The sequence below is a fragment of the Equus asinus genome, chromosome 27 (assembly GCF_041296235.1).
Source record: "Equus asinus isolate D_3611 breed Donkey chromosome 27, EquAss-T2T_v2, whole genome shotgun sequence".
NCBI classification, from domain to species: domain Eukaryota; kingdom Metazoa; phylum Chordata; class Mammalia; order Perissodactyla; family Equidae; genus Equus; species Equus asinus.
Genome location: NC_091816.1, coordinates 30,027,839 through 30,045,818, shown reverse-complemented (window position 1 = coordinate 30,045,818; position 17,980 = coordinate 30,027,839). Strand labels below are relative to the sequence as shown.

The following is a 17,980-nucleotide window of genomic DNA, read 5'->3' as shown; positions in this document are numbered from 1 at the left end:
GGTCTGACATAAAGAGAAGAACATTCTAAATTCACTCTTAGTTTAGAAATATACGAAAAGGAGATTCTATTTCCTTTAAAACAGGTCCAACTTCAAAATGAGGTAATTTTATGAAACTTTTCCTAAAATGGGCTCAGTAATGTTTGCCTGTGGAATCATGTTGATTTAGTCTGCAAATATTTATTTGAACAGTAGTGACCGCCACAAATTTAATTTAGTCCTTCTCAATCTTGTGCATAAAAGGACAGAAAGGCAACAGGTAAATGCAATGAAGCAGAATAATCCCTGAAATTATTCAATGAGAGTGTACAACACTGAGTTATCAATACTTTGAAAGTGATTTTAGAGTGACAGTTTCTTATCTGGATAATGACACCTCAATTGTTTTCATAAAACAGATGATAAGAGCAAAAAGAGTTCTAAACAGAATATATGATTTGTAGAATTGATAATAAAACTGTAGAATTTTTGAAAATAATATCCTTTATTGAGTGACCTGTTAATGTTTCATTTTTGTTTTCGTTTTTTAATAATAAGACATACTGTACTGTAGAAATAAAACCAGTCAGAAAAGAAAGTAATAAAATAGAATGAATTCATCCCTTCCCACTGAAGAACAAAGTTGAATATTGCCATTGGTAGAAAGAAGAAATCTGTATTAAATAAGACCTTATTCACATTTCTGTTTTTACGCTGAAAGTATCAACATTTTCCAAATCTTAGTTTTGTCTCTACAAAAGAATTAGTCAAAGTAGCATTAAAAATCAGTTAAATGTTCTCTTCATATTACAAAGATAAATGTTTTTAGTTGCTAATTACAACAATAATGGAAAATTAAAGTGAATTATACTGCAATGGAAAATTAGTCTAAACTATATAGCTGATTTTATAACAAAAAATTATAAATGTGGTTAAATTATAAATGTAGCTTCCTGACAAGAAGAGAAGGGCATGTAGAGAAATTTGTGCAAAAGTACAGCGTGCAATTACTTGTTCCTGCTGAATTTGGATGGCTCCACCAAGCACAGACAAGCTATTATAACTTTATTGTTTCAAGATATAAGCCTACTATACTCAGCAAATGAAGACGCTGACATTTTGCAGTGTTGGTTGAAAAGATTAACAGTTCACAAAGAACAGTACCAACTGTGCAAAATTAAATATATTAAAATTTGAAGGCTTTACATTCAACATGCCCTCCACTGTAAATGCACCTACAGTATAGTTTGAATGGCCTCAGTGGCTCCATGAATAATATAGTGGCATGTCAGTTTTGGAGATGCAATTTAAGTCTTTGCTATTTTGTAATAAAACGTGGCAGGGTGTGTTTTTCTAAACCATTAATAAGTATGTCTAGCGTTGGTGAAACACTGACAGGATATGTCTTTTTCATTTTTTATTTTTTTTAATCACTCATGCCCTGGCACAGCTTAACAGACTTAGGAAACAATATTCAAAATAGATAACAGATTTTTAAATTTTAATACATAGTTAAATTATTTTCAATCCATCTTGAGTTCTGATAGCTTTTTTTCACTCCTTTTAGGTCAAACTTTTCTTTTATTTAGTTATACACTTCTCCTTATTTAAAAGAACTTGTTTCCTTTTATATGAATGCAGATTCCATGGAATCATAAGTTATTTTATCTGTTTTCACTTTATTCTCCTCATATGTAAACTATTAATATTTACTTCAGATCCACAGATTTGTAGTGAGGATTAAATCATTATATAATATTTTAAAGCATTTACCACAATATGTAGCATATAGGAAGGGTACAAAGCATGTTAAATAATAATGCTAATGATAATAACAATTATCTGCATCTCACATATGTATTGCACGCTCAACTGGTATTTAGAAAAAATACCTCAGAGAATCCAAAATATTCTCTAGACTCTGGGAAATTTATACTGACTTTCCTTCCCACCTTCCGGTGCCCCAATGATGACAATACGTCATTCTAACTGATCTCATTGTTTCATTTCCTAAAAAGACAAAATTCAGAAGCATGTTGTATTTTCTCCACTAGAAATGCATAATATCGGAAAAGGCTTGTCCCACCTACCTTGATGAATAAGCCAGAGCATGAGGAAACCAGGTTTCCTGACTCATGGGTGACAGAACCATGCACTCCATCCGTAGCTATGGGTAGACTCTGTATCGGGGTGTGTATTTCCACTTGGATTCAAGAATTCTGCTTCATTGTTAAATACAGGCATGCATATAGCCCAGGGCTTATATGCACATATATCTCAAAGGTCACATTTGTGTATTTATTCAACATGATGACTTACCTTAGTAAAACTTCATAGCTGGTATTTTCAGAGTCATGATGTTAACTAGCTTAAAATGGGCTACTCATAAAGGTTAGGAAATAACTTACCCAGCAGGGTAAAATGTGTAGACCCAAAACTTCTTGCAACTGCTCATTCTAATAAGATAAAAAGTGAAATAGGAGAAAGAAGATTGTAGCTATCATTTAGAAGGAATTTGCTGTCATCTTCCCAGGCTGGCAATAGATCCTCTCACAGATCAGATAGGTTCCTAAACTTCCTCCCAAAAAGACAAGCTAGTGATGGCTCAAGCTATGCTTTCTTGCTTCATACATTTTCTATTCATGACTGTTGTAAATGTCCCTGAGAAAATGCAACATAAGGACTATATAATCAACATGCTTTGTTTCCTCTTTATTTAGAGGGGAAGAGGAGAGAGACCATGTAAATAAATTAATATGCATTATTTATAAAGTTTGCTTTCCAAATCGGATATAGTAATTTTAAATTAAATATTAGCAGTTTTACACAGTTCATGTTACCTTTGTGTGTGTGTGTGTAAGATTGGCCCTGAGCTAACATCTGCTGCCAATTCTCCTCTTTTTGCTGAGGAAGATTGGCCCTGAGCTAACATCCATGTCCATCTTCCTCCACTTTATATGTAGGACGCCTGCCACATCATAGCTTGCTAAGTGGTGCGTAAGTTTGCACCCAGTATCCAAACTGGCAAATCCCGGGCCACTGAAACGAAACATGAGAACTTAACCACTGCACTGTACCACCAGGCCAGGCCCCCATGGTACCTTTTTAGACAAATATGAATTTCTGTTTACAAAGGTACTGGAATCACTAGAACTCAAAGAACCATCCTATCTCAAGTTTGACTTGATGGCTCACAATTTCATGTAATCTAAGCAAGATTTACAGGAAGTGATACTGATCTTGCAAAAACATACTCTCCAGGAAGGCTAAGACCTATGATGAATAGAGCCTGGGGCTCTGTATAAATGATCAGGCCCAGCCAATGCATCCATGAGACCCAGTTTAGTGATGATGTTCATCCTAACTACAAACCTATCTTATTTTAGGACAAAGAAAATATAATGAGAGGTGCATTATGTAACCATGTATAATAATTTATTTACATAAAAAATATGGATGGAGTAATTAATATTAGAACAAAATAGAGATTATGAATTTGTGATTTTAAAATTAAACTTTGAGTAGTAAATTGATGAACTGTATTACTAAATAATAAGCCTGTAGTTTCTGTGTTACACTTCAAGTCCATCCTTCCTTCTCTCACTGAAAATCAAACAGTGATGCATTGTTACACCAACTTAGTCACTCAAGGTATTGCCAAGCAACAATCTGGAGAGTCATATCTATTGTGCATTTTTTTAAATTCATTAATCCATTGTGCTTTAAACACAAAATTTGAATACACCTTATTCTATCACTTAACAAGTCCACCACTTAAACCTTGTGCAAAGGAGCCAGGAAAAAGAAAAAGTTTTGAGAATCTTCCAAAACATTATCAAAATTATCAGATTTATTTTTAGTAAGTTAACTATCATTTTTTGATGTTTTGCAATTTAGAAAGTCTTTCCCAGGATACCACGAATATTTCTAAATATATCTCAAAAAACAGATCAAATAAAATTTGCAAGTACTCCTTTGGGAAATCCTTTTTGGGAAAACTATAGTAATTTTCCCCCTAAAGTGGAAGAGACCCCTTATACTGACATTCACAACCTTGGTAGAGCTGATCCTGAAGTCCCACAGCACCCAGGTCTCTCAAGGGAAGCCAAGGTGGTATTGGGTCAATAAGACTTCACGGCCATTAGGTGAAGCAAGACACAGACCTTCTCTACAAGAAAGTGTCTCCACATTAAACCCCTGATTCCAGCAAATTAGGACCAAGTAGGATTTTTATCCAGCAAAGCAATTTTTCAAGACTGAAGAGAGAAATAAATGCTATTTCAGACAAACAAAACTATTTTTTACCACCACAAACACAATTTTACTGAAGAAGCCCATAAGGACACAACTTCAGAAAGAAGTGATCTGAAAAACAGGCTGAGATGCAAGAAGAAAAGATTCATAAAGAAACTGGTGAACATAAAGACAAATCCAAAATTTTCTCTATATCATCATAATAATTATATTATATAGAATTAAGAAAAAGACAAAACTGTAATACAACATCACAGTAGCACACGTGCAAGCATTGACACTGAGCACTTAATGCTCAGAATTTAAACAAATTCAAGTAAAAAAATAGATGGTAATAATGTATACGTGCAAAGTAAGAAAAAGTTAAAATGCCTATTTAAAAAAACCCCAAAAACCCAAAAATAACTATCCCTCAAGACACACTAAAATTTCTCTGACATCTTTTCTTCATTTCATATTCTCAAGACTAAACTAGGAAGAAGAGATAGATGTTTCTTCTGGTTTGATTGTTACGGTTACCTGGTCTTGCTTACCACAGTATTCCTGCAGCATCTGAGGGGGATGTTTTTCCTGATGCCCTTTTCTACCTCTATGAATTACTTTTCTCTGCAAAGAAGATCAAAGGTTCTACAAACACAATGTCTCATTCTGGCTAGTGCAGCCCCTGCAGTGAAGCACCAATTTTATCTTCTAGATCAGCAGGATAAATATGAACAGAACAAGCTGTGTTTTGTCTGCGCAATATCACTAGATAGCTCTGCATTGCCAAAATATTTCTGTTCAAAATAGCTTTCTTAGATTTCTTTCTTTGTCTTATCACCACTTAATATTTCACACCAAAAATGGAAAACTGCACAATTAAAAATCATTTCACAATGAAAAACACTATATATTTCGATATGGGAAAAATACTCATTGCAAATCACAAAACAATCTCTTCTTTGTTTTGTCTGTAGCATAGTGTTAAAAACATAGATTTTTGTCCTACTCGTTATTTTTTTTTGAAGTATTACATTGTCATTATTTGGACAAAACAATCTAAGATGTAAATAAGTTACTTGTACATTGTTTACATTTTTTTAATTACTAGAAAGATTCATGAGTAAAATAGTATCTGTATGGTTTCATTTATGACTTTTGCAAATATGAAATTTTGGGTCCTGAGCAAATTATGATTTAAATTCTTCTGATAATCAGAACTGGTAACTTAGAAATTTTGACTCAGGCCCCAGTTGACAATATGTGTTGGTTATCCAAGTAAATTTTGAGCCTACAAAGGCACAGATTTTCAAAGAAGCTAACATATCAGTAACTTAGAGAGAATGGAGATGGAGCAAGATTCCTTTGGAGAGAATCACTGGTGTGCTGTGAGTACAAACACTCTGCCAGATGTGCACAACTGGGGAAGTGCTCCCTCCTCCTGAAGCCTAGGCTGAGAAGTGACTCAGCAGGACCACCCTTGATTTGATTTCTGTTTCATGGAGTTTGGAAGATGAGGCAGACTCCTGTCTTTATTCTCACTCAGTAAGTTGAAGGGGCAAGAGAGATGCACTGCTAAAATTCTTTAGTAGTGAATTCAGCCTTCACCGCGAGAAACTGTCAAGGTAAATGATAGGTGAGTGTTTCCCATAGAAGAGATGTTTTGTTATGCGCGAGGAGAGTGTCAGTCTGGAGTGAACATACAGTGGAGAAAAGAAAGCCTCTTCAATAAATGGTGCTGGGAAAACAGGACAGCCAAATGGGAAAGAATTGAAGACCACTATCTGATACCATATGCAAAAATTAACTCAAATGGATTAAAAACTCAAATGCAAGACCAGAAATCATAAAATTCCTAGAAGAAAACAGGTAGTATGCTCTTTGACATTGGTCTTAGCAGTATCTTTTTGAATATCTCTCCTCAGGCAAAGGAAACCAAAGAAAACATAAACCAATGGGAGTACTACATCAAACTAAAAAGCTTCTGCATGGCAAAAGAAACCATCAACAAAACAAAAAGACAACCTACCAATTGGGAGAACAGATTTGCAAATCATATACCCAATAAGAGGTTAACATCCAAAATATATAAGGAACTCATACAACTCAACAACAAAAAACCCAACCAACCAGATTAAAAAATGGACAGAGGATCTGAACAGACATTTTTCCAAAGAAGATATACAGATGATCAACAGATGGCCATGAGATTCATGAAAAGATACTCAATATCACTAATTATTAGAGAAATCAAATCAAAACCACAAAGAGTTATGGCCTAATGCCTATCAGAATGGCTATTATTAAAAAGACAAGAAATAATAAGCGTTGGAGAAGATGTAAAGAAAAGGAAACACTCATACGCTGCTGATGGGAACATAAACTGGCACAGCCAATATGGAAAACGGTATGGAGATTCCTCAAACAATTAAAAATAGAACTACCATATGATCCAGCTATTCCACTTCGAAATATTTACCCAAAGAACATGAAAACACTAATTTGAAAAGATATATGCACCTCCATGTTCATTGCAGCATTATTCTCAATGTGGCTTCTGCTTAAGAGGATTATCTGTGTATATAATGAGACTGAAGCAAAGAGTTTACCATGGAAGGTACTCCTGAAAATCCAGGACCTTGGGGAAGTGTACCCATAGCCCACGTCAGAATAGAGCCCAAGCAGAATATCCCCAAAGACACGATGAAAGCTCAGACTAGACAAGTAACTAGTGAAGGTAAGCTCTAACAATCTGCCAGGCCTAGAGAAGACAAAATCATCTCAGAGTAGTACCAGTCAAGTAAAAACTTTGTATAAAGCTCTGCCCTTTTATCACTCCCTCTCTGTATTCCAACTTTGGAGGCTAAGTGAATGGACAAGAGAGAAACAGTTGGCTATTCCTGTTCCCAGGCAGCAGGCAAATTGCCTGCATCCAGTCCTATATGTCACAATGGAGATTTAAATCAAATTCATAGTTATGAACATTATAAAGCACTGGGCATCCTAATTGCTGATTTTGTATTGCTTTTGTATTTGATTTTGTCATTTAAAGTTACCACAGTTGTAGGACCCACCAATATTTTCATTTAGTGGTAAAAGAATACCTTCCCTCATTTAATAATGTTAAAGGGATAGTAGGACAAATAATAAGCAGATATATTGAAAGAATCTCACACGGCATGTCTGCTCAATAGCTGGGTACCACGTTCTTGAAGGAATCATCATTTCTTCTACTCAAAGAGGATAGAACGTATTTCAAACATAACGTCAACTTACCCTATAAAGACAGAAAGTGAAATGAGAAAAAAAGACACTTACGGAAGTTTTTTGTTTCTTGGTTTTTTTTCATGCTGTCCTTCTCAGTATCACCATCTGGCAGTTTTCCTGTGACAATTACTGTAGAAACAAGTGGCTCTTATTCCAGCAGTCATTGAAACACACAATAGATATTTAGAAGAAAGAGAATCTCCAATCGTATGCAACACAGATGTCAGAAATGTAAAATGGTTGGATAGAGTTTTTCTTTCTTTTTTCTCAAAGTTTCACAAGGCAAACAACATATTTTGATCACCCTCTACTTTTGAGTACAATGATTAGTCTACAGCAGGATCTCTGTACCTCGGCACTATTGGCATTTTGGACCAGATAATACTTTGTTGTGTGGGGCTGTGAGTATTATAGGATGTTTAGCAGCATCCCTGAGCTTTATCCACCAGATTCTGGCACCTTGCCTCAGTTGTGACAACTGAAAATATTTCCAGACATTGCCCCTCTCCCCCACCACAAGAACCACTGGTCTGAAAATCAGTTTGCATGCAAAAATTTTGGTTTGTGATCAAATTCTAACATACTTTATTTTCATTTCACATTTTAAAAAATTCATGGTAATTTAACACAAAATGATATCTCATGGTAAATCCCAGTTAGAAAGAGCTGATACATTAGGGTGTTGAAATGAGGAGATTTTGTTTCCCAGTTACCAGGACTCTTCAAAGACAGAAATGTTTATGGTACTATTAAAATGTGTCATGACATTTGGAAAACATAGAATTACTTTCATAAACATATATTTCATTGAAAATTTAATAAGACTATATATCAACTCTAAGACTCTAATGTCACCCGAAAAGCAGGAAAGTGTTGCTAGTCCTAGCACAAATTTAGCAGGGTCAAGTGTCTGCTATCACCCCCAGATTACTTGAATGTCACTATAAAGGACACAGTCTTCTTGCTGCAATGCATTTTATTTCTTTTGTATGTCGCCATGACAAAATAATCTCTTACGATAATCTGTTATTTTATTGCTTTACAAAAAATATTTTAAGTTACTAAATATTAAAGATCCCAATCATAGTAGGAAGAGAAAATGTCTTGAATATATTTTGATTCATAGCAGATAATCATGATCCTAATTTTCATGACCTTTTAACAATATTCAGATGTTATATATTCTCTGATATGCTAAAAATAATTAACCATTTCTTTACCTTTAAAAATAACTTAGCATATAAATTTTCTTAAATTTTGAAATGGAAATGTAATTGTCAGGGTTTCTCCCATTTAGACACCTGTTCATGAGGACACTTTTTTATGCCATCAGAATAATGATTATAAATTAAAATGAAAACAGTTAAGAAAGAGAATAAAAATGGTATAGGTCTAATAACATACTCTTATGTTGCCAATCGACTTCAAGAGAGACAGCCACTCAAGAGAGACAGCCACTCTTATACTATTTGTAATAGAAGAGAAATAGCTCAAAATATTCAATGAGAAATACTACAAAGATTCTCTTTTATTGGACAAATTATTTTAAACCACGGAGGAACATGCAATATAATTTCCTTTATTTTCAATGCAGATTTTCTTCTCCAACCTCTATTTACTCAAATGATAGCAAGCTAAATCATATGTCAGGTCACCAAGTAGTCATGACACAGCATGTGTACTGTATACTTCTCCATCCTTAATTCATAACATGAGTGTGAGGAAGAGCTTGAAGTTGTATATATGTGCACAGTATATATTTTTTTCTGAATAGGAACACAATGGTGTACCAAAAAAAGGGCAATATACGAAGTAATATCATAACAACCTTTGAAGAATTGATCTACAGCATTCCACGAGCAATTAAGTTACCAACAAAAGGTGTTCGTGGATGTCACCAAGATGGCAATTTAGGTTCTTCCTGACTTGGCTGCCCCTCTACTGAGAGAATCCTAGAACATGGGGGTGAGGCTGAAGCATCCCCTGCACCACAGAGACCAAGACAGACTATGTTAGAAGAGCAAGAGAAGTGTCTACACAGTGACCACACTGTCCCTCCCCCAGGACAGCAGAGCACGAGGTGGAGAGGTCTCCCCTGAGACTCCTGTTCCTTCAGTGAGAAAAAAGAATCCAGGGTTGGGGGCAACCAGTGCCCCACACTCCTGGCATTGTAAGTATCTCTGTAGGAGACTTTACTCTAATCTTGAGCCATGTAAGTTGCAGGGGAATCTGTAGGCTCAACCACTGGGAATCTGACTGTGATGGAGAAGGCAGGAGGGGCATGCAAAAAGCAGCATGCACATCTTGGCAGACCGAGTTCATACTCGCAATCCCAACCAGCAGCTTTGCTCATCTGCAGAACCAGGTCAGTGGTGCACTCTGACCAGGGAACTTGACTGGGTGCAGGTCTACCTGATTCAGATCCTCCATGAAGAGTTTTGCCAGTCGTAGAGCCAAGTTTGCCCATGTCTGGGCAAAGAGTTGAATCATAGCCCCACCAGCTGTGGAGAGTGTCTTCCAGCCCCATCTGACCAGAAAGGCTAGCAACAATTCCTGGAAGCTGTGAGATCCAGCAGCACTCAAGTCAAGGGGCAGATGAGCAGGCTGATTGCCCCCAGAGCAAAGCCAGTAATGGTTGTGGAGCCTTCCCATGCTATACACAGGCAGGGAAATTAATTCACAGAGAAGAGTGAGAGTAGCTCCAAGCTTCCCCCATTGAAAGAGCCTGTTTGGAAAACAGGGAGTAGCCTGGAAGAGCCCTTCTCCCTCTCACTCAGGTGAAGGAGCTGAGATGTAGCCCTACTAACTGTGGAGAGTATCTTCCAGCCCCATCCAACCAGAAGGGCTGGAGACAATTCCTGGAAGCTTTCTGGCCCAGCAGCACTAAAGTTGAGAGGTGAGTGGGAAGAGCTGATTTTGCAGAGCAAAGCCAGTGGCCCCGTTTGGTCGAGGAACTTGGGGTGCAGGTCAGCTTGAGTTAAGACAACAAACTAAGAACTTTTCCAGCTTTAGAGTTGCTTCTATGGCTGCACCTGGGCAAGGAATATAATTAGTAGCCCTGCTAACTGCTGAATATTGCCCTCAGTCTGTCTGACCAGGGAACCTAACCAGAGCACACAGGAGGCTGCATAACCCGTCCAATAGCTCTATATACAGCGGCACTTGAACAGACAGAATAGCCTGTGGCTTCCCCAGTCTGCAGAACAAAACCAGTGGCCTCACCTGACGAAGGAATTCAGTGCACATTCAGGCCTGATTTGGGTCCCCCTAAAATGAACCATATAGGTGTTTTGGTCCCATCCTGCTGCCCTGCCAAGACAGGGAAGTTAATTTATAGCTCCATATATTATTGAATCTAGTACCTAGTCTGGACTATCTGCTAATCCTCACCAGAGAATCCAGGCAACCATGGAGCCCAACCTACAGCCTCACCTGTGTGGCGAACCAAGCCAGCAGTTCTACTCAACTGTTCTCAGCTAGTGGTACCCCCATCCTTGTCCTCAGAGCTTGAATAGTTAGGCCCCACCTGCCCAAGGACATTGCTGGCAGATGCACCCAGAATCCCAAAGTGAGCTGACTTCTGGAGAACTGTCTGTGCCAGAGCAAACCTGTAAAGTCTGAAAGAGGAGCCTGATGTCTCAAAAGTGGAGATGCCAACATAAGGAATCAAGGATCATGAAAAATCAGGTAAGTATGCCACTACCAAAAGAAACTAATAAAGCTCCAATAACTAACTTTAAAGAAATGGAAATCTATGAACTGTCAGACAAATAATTCAGAATAACCCTCTTAAGGAAGTTTAGTGAACTACAAGAAAACACAGACAACTAAAAGAAATTAGGAAAACAATGTGTCAACAAAATAAGAAGTTTGACAAGGAGATAGCAACCATAAAAAAACCCACAGAAGTCCTAGAGTTGAAACATACAATATCTAAACTGAAGGATTCAATAGAAAGTTTCAAAATTAGATCAACCATGCAGAAGAAAGAATCAGTGAGCTAGAGGATAGGACACTGGAAATTCCCCAGTCAGAGGATCAAAAAGAAAAAGAATGAAAAAGAGTGAAGAGTTCTCTACATTATGGTAATTCTATAAGGAGAAGAGAAAAAGAAAGGGATAGAAAGTATATTTAAAGCAATAATGGCAGAAAACTTCTCAATACTGGGGAGAAAAATGGATATCCAGATTCATGAGGCCCAAAAGACCCCAAATAGGTTGAATTTGAATATGGCTACACCAAGACACATTATAAATAAATTGTCAAAAGTCAAAGACAAAGAAAGAATTTTAAGATTGGCAAGAGAAAAGACAGAAGTTACATACAAGGGAACCCCCTTAAGACTGTTGACAGATTTCTCAGCAGAGACTTTTCAGGCCAGGAGAGAATGGTATGATATATTGAAAATATTGAAAGAAAATAACTGTCAGTCAAGAATTTTATACCCAGCAAAACTGCAAACTGTCTTCAGAAGTGAAGAAGGGATTAAAGACTTTCCTGAACAAACAAAAGTTGAGGGAGTTCTTTATCACCAGACTTGCCTTACAAGAAATGCCGAAGGGAATTCTTTGAGTGGAAGTAAAAGAATGCTAATTAACACCACAGAAACATGAGAAGTTAGTGTAAATTTCATGGATAATGGTAATTACATAGTGGTAGTTAGATTTTGCAATATGCTAATTGTGGTGCATAAATCACCCACAACTCTAGTGTGAACGTTAAAAAATAACAGATATAGTAAAAATAACCGTAACTATAATAATATGTTATTATACAATATAAAATAATGTAAATTGTAACAGCAAGAAACTAAAATGCAAGAGAAAGAAGTAAAAGCATAGTGTTTATAAATTTTGTTGAAGTTATTTTCAGCTTAAAATAGAGTGTTATTGTTTAAGATATTTTATGTAAGCCTCATGGTAGCCAGAAGGAAAAGTCCTGTGGTTAATTACACAAAAGAATACAATAAAGAAGTTGAAAGCATAATGATACCAAAAGACATCAAAATGCAAAGACAGCAGGACAAGAAACAAGGAACAACAGATCTACAGAACAACCAGAAAACAGCATAACAAAATGGCAACAGGAAGTCCTTACCTATAAATAATTACTTTAAACATAAATGGATTAAATTTTCCAAATAAGAGGCATAGAATGGCTGAATGGATTTAAAAAACCAACATCCAACAATATGCTGCCTACAAGAGACTCACTTTAGCCTTAAAAACATACACAGACTGAGAGTGAAGGGAGGGAAAAAGACATTTCAAGCAAATAGTAACCAAAGAAAAGGTAGAAGTAGGTATACTTATATCAGACAACATAGACTTTAAATTAAAAGTGGTAACAAAAGAGACAAAGAATATCATTACAGAATGAAAAAGGGATCAAGAAGATATAACAATGTAAATATTTATGCACCCAATAGTTGAGCACCTAAATATATAAAGCAAAAATCAACTAAGAGCTAAAAGGAGAAATAAACAATAATAGTCAAGGACTTTAATAGCCCATTCTCAACAATGGATACATCATCAAAGTAGAGAATGAATAAGGAAACAGCAGATTTTAACAACACTATAGAGCAAAAGGATCTAGCACTTCCACCCTTGGGTATTTATTCAAATGAAATGAAAACACTAACTCAAAAAGTTATCTGCACCCCCATGTTCATAGCAACGTTATTTACAATAGCCAAGACATGGAAACAACCTGTGTCAGTGGATGAATGGATAAAGAATATGTGGTATATATATACAATGGAGTATTCTGCAGTCATAGAAATGAATAAATCCTACCATTTATGACAGCATGCATAAATCTGGAAGGCATTATGCTAAGTGAAATAAGTCAGAGAAAGACAAATACTGTATCCAATACTGTATGATCTCACTTATATGTGGAATCTAAAAGAACCCAAAAACCAAAAACAAAACACCCAACTCATAGAAAAGGAGATCACACTTGTCACCAGAGGTGGAAGGTTGAGGGAGGGGGAATTGGAGGAAGCTGGGGTCAAAAGGTACCAACTTCCAGTTATAAGATAAATTAGGACAAGGGATGTTATGTACAACATGAGCTAAAACTGCTGTATGATACACAGAAAAGTTGTTAAAAATGTAGTAAATCCTAAGATTTCTCATCACAATTTCTTTTCTCTCTGTTGTGTCTGTATGAGAAGATGATGGATATTAGCTGAGCCTATTGTAGTAATCGCTTCACAGTATATGCAAATCAAGTCATCATACTATACACCTTAAACTTAAACAGAGACGTATTTCTCATTAAAACTAGAAAAACAAGTGATCACAATAAAACTTTATATAAATTTATAGAATGCTCAAACTCTCAATCTCTATAGGCTAGAAACCTGAGACCCTTTGAGTTAAAATAACAGTAAAAAAAAAAAAAAAAAAAAAAAAAAAGGCCTTACTTAAAGTCAGTGCTTTAGCCAGGACTAGAAAGAATCCAGATCCACTTAGCTTCTCTAAGTAGTTTTCCTATAATCATATAGTTTGCTGCATATAATATTTTGAATGGAGAGAAAAACTGCTATGTTACCTCAAAAAAAAAAACAAACCTGAAAAAGAAGCACTGTAATATGTACTAAAGCACAAGAGTGAATTTGGGACATTAAAACATTTAAGGATTTATTTCTATGTAATAGTGTCTCTCAGCACACTTATGATGCCCTATTTTTTCAACTCCTGGTAGCTATTCCAGTGGCTATGAACCTCATTAAAAATCCCACATTGAGGGGCTGGCCCCGTGGCCGAGTGGTTAAGTTCGCGTGCTCCGCTGCAGGCGGCCCAGTGTTTCGTTAGTTCGAATCCTGGGCGCGGACATGGCACTGCTCATCAGACCACGCTGAGGCAGCGTCCCACATGCCACAACTAGAAGAACCTACAACGAAGAATACACAACTATGTACCGGGGGGCTTTGGGGAGAAAAAGGAAAAAATAAAATCTTTAAAAAAAAAAAATCCCACATTGAAAGCAAATAAATGACCAGTAAATATAAGGTAAATAAAAATAGACCACATTGCTGGATTTTTTAGTTTTGTCATGGTGTACCTCAATACACAATGGCTCACTGCGTAAATTAATGAGAAGTCACTTAAACAGTAGTATAGCTAATACACTGGTAAAGAGTGAAATAAAGGAGAAAATGGTTCTGTGTGAGACATTGTCATGATAATGCAACAAAGGGACATTAGAGTAAGCTTAGCTCACTGTCATTAAGCTCCTACAAAATTGTGTCAGCAGACAAAGGCACTGTTACAGATAAAAATTCAGGCTTAAATTAGACAATCAACATTCACCTCCATGACAAGGCTTAAAGCTTATTTAATAAATTTCGAATGAAATATTTATAAACTGATACAAGTTCTAATTAACCAAGAATCACTTTACAAAGGGAAACTAATAACAAGGCTTCTAACCCACACTCTTTCCATTCAATGCTAAAAAAATAATCATTAAAGCCATTTTTATTTGGGAAAAATGCAATAGATGTTCAGTAATACATAACTGACATTATCTAATGAGGAAAATGAGCCATGCCCTTTTTCTTTAATCGAAATAATTTGTATTATTATTATAGGCTTACTGGTACCAAATTTGAAAGCAGTTCATTTCTGTCTTTAAGACATGCTGTATCAGGAACCAGGTCGTTTTAGAGCCTGGAAATGGAATTGGGAAAATATTATATAGCTTTTCAACTATGGCCAGTTCACATTCAATAAAATGTGCCCTATTTAATTAAAGTGCATATTAATGTGCAATGAACTAGACTATATAGAAAAAATTTTAAAGACTATGGGAGGGGGCCAGCCCGGCGGCATAGTGATTAAGTTAGTGTGCTCTGCTTCAGCTGCCGGAGGGTTTGCCAGTTCAGATCCTGGGCACAGACCTACACAGTGCTCATCAGGCCATGCTGTGGTGGCGTCCCACATAGAAGAACTAGAAGGACTTACAAGTAGGATACATGACTATGTACTGGGGCTTTGGGGAGAAAAAAAAAAAAAAGAGGAAGTTTGGCAAGAGATGTTAGCTCGGGGCCAATCTTCCTCACCAAAAAAAAAAAGAAGGAAAGAAAGAAAAAAAAACTGTGGGGGAAAAAAATCTCTTCTGTTTTATTCCTAGTAAAAGCTGTGACCACATTAATAAAACTCTGAAGGTTTTGTAAATAAAACTAGAGAAGAGTAAACATTGCAGCTCCCTTAATCAGGAAGACTGCATTTCTTTTCCTGGCATGACTTCCACAAGCACCAAGAAATTAGAGCATTCTGGCTTTTGGGCTGCTAAGGTCTCAGCACTGCTCTTAGTAATCCTATTGGACAGGACACAATAAAGACCCATGCTGGTTTCTTCCAACATTGCCCCCATCAGCCAGTGGGAATCACTCATGCCTCACTTACCTAGAAATCTCTGGCCTCTTGAATTTACTCCATTTTGTTCTGTCTATCCAGTCAGGGAAATATGAAAACAGCTAAATTTAAAGAAAATGTACAATATGCCAGGTAGTAATTGGCAAGTGTGACATGCATGCACTGTTTTATTTAGGATTGTCAGGGAAGGCTGCTCAGAGGAGGGGATTTTTTCTAAGAAATATGAATGAAGGGAAAAAGAGAGTCATGGGAACATCTGGAGGGAAAACAAGTGCAAGGGTCCCGCGGCCTGAGCTTATTGGGTATATTTAAGGAACAGCCAAGAACCCAGTGTGTCTGCAGTGGAATGAATAAGTGAAAGGGAGGCAGAGGAAGAAATCAAAGAGCTAGCAGGAATTGGGAAAGGGGAATTTGTAAGAGCAGACCATAGAGTCACATAGGCCACTGTGAAGACATTGGGTCATATTCTGTGTGTCAAAGGAAGCCACTGGAAGATCTGAAGGAGAGGAACAGTATTATATGACATTTCTATAAAGGAATCTCTATGTGTTCTGGGTGGAAAATAAATACCTTGATATACAAGTGTGAATCAGATCAGTCGAGGGTTGCAACAGACCATATGAGAGATGATGGTGGCGTGGACTATGGGGAGACATGGTGAGACCTGGTAGGAACCTGAATATATTTTGAAGATAGAAACAAGATTTATTTCTAGGGGTCGGATAATTTGAGAAATTTGTGGAAAGCCATTCCTTCAGTAAGTTTCAGAGCTGACATTAACCCTATTTCTCTTTGCCCACAAGTACATGTTCTTTCTACTACTCAGCGGTTTCCAACTAAGGATGATCATCATAGCACAAAGCAACACGTACAAGAAAGATTTCCAAGTCCTGCTCTAGTCTGACAGAATTAGACTATCTGGGAAAGTAGGTCAGAAATCATTGTTTTGGATATTCAACCTGGTTTGCAAACCACCTCATTTACCACAGTGATAAGGACGATGGACGTCTATATAAGGTACAGGCTTAACAGCATAGACAAATGATTGTTTGGGAACTGTGCAGGGAGTACTTGTGTCAGAGCAGTTCACAAAAGAAAAACGGAAGCAGAGCCTTCAAGCACAAATTGTAGTAACTGAATGAAGAATGGGTCCAAAGAAGTACACTACCAACAGAAATCACAGAATGAAAAAAACTTCAACTCTGTCTGGGCCATTCTCTCCCTGAACCTGGTGGAGAGGAGAGAAGAATGGAGAAGAATGGATGGAGGTAAAAACACATTTGTTTATAGAGAGAGGTACTGAAGAGGTACCGAGGTGCTGGTCTCAATCACCTCGGTAAAAAAGATGAGGTTCGCTGTTGAGGAGGCAGATTACGATGGATATTTTGGCAAGAGGCTTGAGGAGAACAGAGTTTTTGAACCATGGCAGAGCAGAATGGGAAAGTGACCAAGAAAGGAGAGCACCCAGCAGAAATTTCAAAGAACACTTTATCGTATACAACATATAGAATAAATTTTATACTAACCCATCCAGCTGTGTAATTTTGCCTGTCTTACTCAGCAGCCTGGCAAGCGAAGGAATACACAGGACTGAGGATTGACCCAAGTTTGAGCATTTGTGGGATTTGGAGATGAAACTCTAGGTAAGAACAAATATTTGGTTTAAAAGCTGTGTGAGCCTAAGCAATTTATTCAACTTTGTGAATCCCAACTTCCTCATTTGCACAATTGAGATAAATCTTAACTCATTATGCTGTGAGGATTAAATTAGGTAAACTAAATTGATTATTGTCTGATAAATGGCAGATAGTCTAGAACTGATAACCATTATTACTGTTGTTGTTGCTATGAGAGTATGCTCTTAAGTGGAATGAAGATAAATGACCAGAATTCAGAAGGCCAAGAATTATGAGGATAGATTTTTGGATGTTCATGTGCAGAAACCTTGAAATATTAAGACTAATGGCAAGAGGCTTCATTAGTAAAGGGAGAAAACTGACATAAAGAAAGCTAACCTATTTTTATACTCTCCAACCCATTGAGACCAGAGTGCATCCTAATCCTGCTACTCAAATGATGCTTCTGCCGAAACTTCTGGCTTTGAGTCAGCC

The 17,980-nt window shown here is 36.9% G+C and overlaps 1 long non-coding RNA gene across 4 annotated transcripts in view; it reads left to right on the top strand.

Annotated features, from left to right (window-relative positions):
* Window positions 1–17,980, top strand: part of LOC106834001 (uncharacterized) — a 93,544-nt gene that overhangs the window by 59,924 nt on the left and 15,640 nt on the right. For all 4 annotated transcript variants that reach the window (XR_011498754.1, XR_011498752.1, XR_011498755.1 and 1 more), the window contains exon 3: window positions 17,434–17,512. This is a non-coding gene — a long non-coding RNA (uncharacterized lncRNA). The remainder of the gene's footprint in view (window positions 1–17,433; window positions 17,513–17,980) is intronic.